This window comes from Palaemon carinicauda, chromosome 6 (genome assembly GCF_036898095.1).
Source record: "Palaemon carinicauda isolate YSFRI2023 chromosome 6, ASM3689809v2, whole genome shotgun sequence".
Lineage (NCBI taxonomy): Eukaryota > Metazoa > Arthropoda > Malacostraca > Decapoda > Palaemonidae > Palaemon > Palaemon carinicauda.
Window position 1 is genome coordinate 127,269,174 of NC_090730.1, and position 5,000 is coordinate 127,274,173.

General features: G+C 36.8%; 1 pseudogene; it reads right to left on the bottom strand.

Moving 5' to 3' along the window:
• Window positions 1-5,000, bottom strand: part of LOC137643226 (DE-cadherin-like) — a 94,084-nt pseudogene that overhangs the window by 57,001 nt on the left and 32,083 nt on the right.

Consider the following 5,000-nt stretch of genomic DNA (forward strand, 5'->3'; position numbering starts at 1 on the left):
TTAGGAGCTTTCTGTATGATTTGTTACCCGATATGATTTAGTTTTAAGGTCTCATCAAAATGTAAATTATTACATTAAAACTGCTATTACGGTTACCATGTAATAAAATTAGAAGTTTTAGGGATGATGAGATTGTGAAGATGGTAATAAACCTATAAGTCAAAGTAACTAGTTATACATTTACACTATAAGGCTAAAAAGTGCACATATTGGCCTTTTGTGAGATCTAAGAATGTGTTCAAATACTAACATAGAAACTTTAAAATTGTATTATAAACGGTTCTAATCCTTGTAAATAATCTGGAATTAAAGTATATTAAATTTAAATATAGGGTAAAAAAACCCATATTATAATGCCAAATTGTTTAAGAAAGTTTTGGGGGGATTTTAAGCAAACCTGCTTTGACGTCCACTCATAATAATAGTCCAGCAGTTGTCAAAAAGATGTTCACTTCCGGAAGAAAGCATGAAAATTTGTATACAGGGGTTTTTAAGTATGCTGAATCCATTTCTAACCGGATCCACGCTGGCAAACCAAGGGGTCCTACTCAAAATTAAGAAATCCAAAATGGCCGCCCTGCGTATTGCCGATTTGCTTTTTCATCAGAACATTGGTTCTTTTTGACCTAGAAACGTGATCTTAATTTAGATATATAAGTTTTTAGGGTCAAGGAATGCAATAAGACTCCTTAAAAAAACATAAAATGTAATTTAGAACAAAATTCAAGATGGCTGCCCCTCCATGCATAATGCAAACCAGTAAACTAATTGTCTATTCGTCATATAACTACTTTATTCACCATTTCACTGTTAGTAATAAGTTTTGGGACAAGAAATTCAATAAAGCATTTTGATTCCTATAATATGTTCACCAGTAAAAAAATCTAGTTACAGTTTAAATGAATTTCGATGAACCATTGAAAGCAATATTGTTCTTTCTCGTAACGCACAAAGAATAGAGATGTACACTTGTCATTTTCTTATTATATTGGGAATATACATTGGACAAATGGTTTTACTGAAACAGTATTAAGATGAAAACAAAATATTGAAATGTTTTATAAATTTCAAGAAATAAACTTAATGTAATCTGTCAAAGGCCTCTTCACATTGTCCACCACAAAAACACAGCTGTGTGCACGGGAGGCTTGCTTTAGCACACTGACATCTTCCTGTGCACCGTTTTTTACAGGGACACTTAATGAGTTCTCTGCAGCCCTTTGATGCTTCTGGCAGGGTACTCCATAAGGGCACCCACATTCTCTCACTCTCAAGTGTCCACCCCCCACTCAGAAGGACTCGGAAGCATTGGACTGGCTTCCAATGCCTGACCCCAGATGCATCCAGCTTGATAGGCAGCACGCTTTACATGTTGTAGAAGTGCTGCACGTGACGGTGGGATGTTTTTCTGCTCCCGATTACAGTAGGAGAAGAGGTGCTTCCTGGCATTATTTACATCAGTGAGTTGCGATGTGCGAGAGTACAGCAGAACCACATATCTTTCAAGTTTCTTCAGGTCCGCTTCTGTAACTTCACGTGGAGTAGCAGATTTCTGGAAATGATTTCCATACTTCCCATGCAGTCTTCTTACCGACAGAGCTAAATGAAGACACCGTGTCGCATCCTGATATGGCATGCATGAATGGGAGGCCTCTGCAGTAATCATTGCCAAGCTCACTAGCTATGACATGTGCTCCAGTATACCGAAAGTGAGTACCATGAACAAATGCTAGCCCAGAGTTCACAATCTTTCATGCCGATAGCAGTCACAATGGCTAGAACTAAGACATCTGTGTCAGTCGCATGCACTATAATCCTCTTCATGTTATTGCTGTAGGCATGGAAGCAGTGAAGCATCATTCGGTAGTCTGCTTCTTCATGAGTGCATGGTTGAAGCCCAGAAACATCAAGTGTTGAGGAGGAGGCAACATTCTGACCTTTTGTTGTGACCAGCATCTTTCCTAGCACTGTTGATTCAGATTTGATCACATTAGGTAGAAATCTTAAGAGTTCCACCTTGTTGCTGTCAACACGCAAGAAGCTTTTCCAGTTGTGAGGAAGTCATGTTTTCTCGGAAACCCGAAGAGCTTCTCCAGTATCTCGATGCTCTCTGGTGTGTGCTTTAAGACTGTCGTCCTTATAGGCATCCCACACAACATCTACTCGAGCCACATGTTCAAGTTGCCTCTTGAGATAAAGGAACAAAGACACACTCTGCATAGTCTTTAAATGTTTTCACAGTTGTTTTAGCAGTCTTGGGATCCAATGTGTGGACGAGAGCTGCCCCATCAAATATCTTCACATCCACATCAGGTATGCTCTGTGGTCGTTGGGCTAGTGGTTCTAAACACTTCAGTAATTCAGCTTTTTCTCCAAGTCGCATCATGTTATTTTCAGCCAGCGACGGTGGCCAAGAGTGGTTCTCATGCTGGAAGAAGATGTCCAATTCTCCATTTTGTGTTTGGCTAGAGATGTACATTCTGGAAAATAGTTGCAGGTCACTCTTCATGTTTGCCAATTTATAATTCTTCATTGAGGGCACCTTCCGCTCTCCAGACTTGAACAATTTAAGATTGTTCTTTGGAACCGTTTCATAGAGTGCCTTCTCCATCTTCACAAGTCGGGATTCAACAAATGTTTTGTACTGGTTCTTTCCTATTTCCTCTGCTTCTGAGATGTTTTTGATGACTTCATCAGCCATGAGGACCTTTGTGTTTAGTGTTAGGAATTCAGTACTCGTTTCTGTGAAGGGATTACCTAGATCATTCATTACATCTATCACGCTTTGTACATCTGAGGCAAATCTCTTGTGTATTCAATGTTTGTTCGTGATGTCGTTTGTCATCGGTTTCCTTCTGAGATAGACTCAATTCAACATCATTTATTTAGCCATAAGATGATATGTGCCACACAGAAAAAAAAAAAAAAACGTTTACATTGCATTACCAGCAGAAAGCAGCCATTTTGGATTTTGCTCAAAATATTATTTTATGGTATTTTAGTGTAACTCATTGAATTCCTTGACCCTAAAAACCTATAAATCAACACCAAGATCATGCTTCTATGTCAAATAGAACATAAGTTCTGATAAAATATAAAAATTGGCAACACGCAAGGTGGCTATTTTGGATTTCTCGATTTTGAGTAAGACCCCTTGGTTTGCCAGCGTGGATCCGGTTAGAAATGGATTCAGCCTACTCAAAAACCCCTGATTGCAAATTTTCATGCTTTCTTCCGAAAGTGAACATCTTGGCCATTTTATTCGACATATCTACTAGACTATAATGGTTTCTTTTGATATAAAAATGCATAGAGATATGAGGAATAGAATCTCCCAGTTTCTTTGAATAATTCAATCAAACTTACATAGAGTCATATAATAAAATACAAATGTCAATTGAAAGTTGGGGGTCTCTTACTTCCCGACTTTCTTCTGAAAGGCAAGGACAAAAATACTGTAAAACTATGATTTATGATAAGTGAAAAATGATATCCATATCTCTGCGTTTTGAGAAAAAAAAAATGTCTTCGGAAGTAAATCTATTGTCTAGGAGGACCAAGAAGACGTCGATGCGTTTCTCGACTAATAATTCTCAAGTAGGCCTACATATCTTTCGGTTTTTAAGGCTTGTGTATAGCATCTGGTCGGGCTTGAAAATGCACGAGCAGTTTCTCTATTGTGTGGCTTTGGCTTGCAAGCTCCATGTGGTTTCAATTATTTCCATCTACACAGGTCCTGAACTTGAGTTTTATTAAAATTAAGCTGAATGTAGAAGAAAATTTATGTAATAATAATAATAATAATAATAATAATAATAATAATAATAATAATAATAATAATAATAATAATAATAATGGACAAAAAGCTCAGTGAAACTCTGTTAAACTTTATTGACCCTTAAACTTCCGAGTATAAAAGAAATATTATCAAATCATTTAACCCAAAACTTTATCGTTATGGAAACAAAGAATTAATTTGGCAGTGTGCATCTTACCCATCAATTTGAACGAGGCTGAATTTCTCCAACCATGCAGTTGGAGTTCCTGGGTCAAATTCCATGGTGCAGGGACAACCATTTTCACCACCATCGTCGTCGTCCAGTTTTATGTTTATGGCCATCACGTCTTCTGGGTCCATGTTCTCCATAATCCTTGCGTAGCTGTTCTCCTGTGAATGAAAATAATTTTCCAGTGGGCAAAGGGATATCTAAAAGACTGGACTAGTAAGAATTGTATAACGTTATTGAGGGATTATTTGACAAATTATAATTCAAAAACTTTTATGAAATAGATTTAATTTGGCATATGATATTTGAGAAGATGGAAAATTTATAATTTTCGTAGATGGTTTTGTAACTTTATGTATTCTGCACTTTCCTCATTCAGTTTATTCACCTTCACCGATTATCGTTACACATTTTAAAGGGATCACCATTATAATTCAGTTTTACTGTACCTGATAGAAAAATAGGAAGATAATAGTGGAATAAAGAGAGAGAGAGAGAGAGAGAGAGAGAGAGAGAGAGAGAGAGAGAGAGAGAGAGAGAGAGAGAGAGAGAGAGAGAGAGAGAGAAACTTGTAGTCAGTAATATATTGTTTACAGACGCATATATCCAGACGTAATAAGATATTTTTCTAAAATACAATTAAAAAAACTTTAATAATGACTGATGATCATGTGTAAGTGGAATGTTTCCCAAATGATTACGTTTTGCAACTATTGCAATGCTGATTGGATAGTATGAGTAAAGCTGCAGGCATTAGTCACAATAGCAAATATCGTTTGTCAGAAGATAAGTGTCTAACCAAAACTAATGATAAAAGAAGCATGGGAGGCAATAGCTGTTGACAACATAGAAATCTATATTTCAATTCTAAAAGGAGTGAAATACTGAGTTAACCGGCTGAAACAGGAAGAGCCAAGGTAAGAAAGTCATTGAACATGGCAAGTGGCCAAGGACATTATAGTTGGGAAATGACTTTTTCAAAAGTTGTATTTA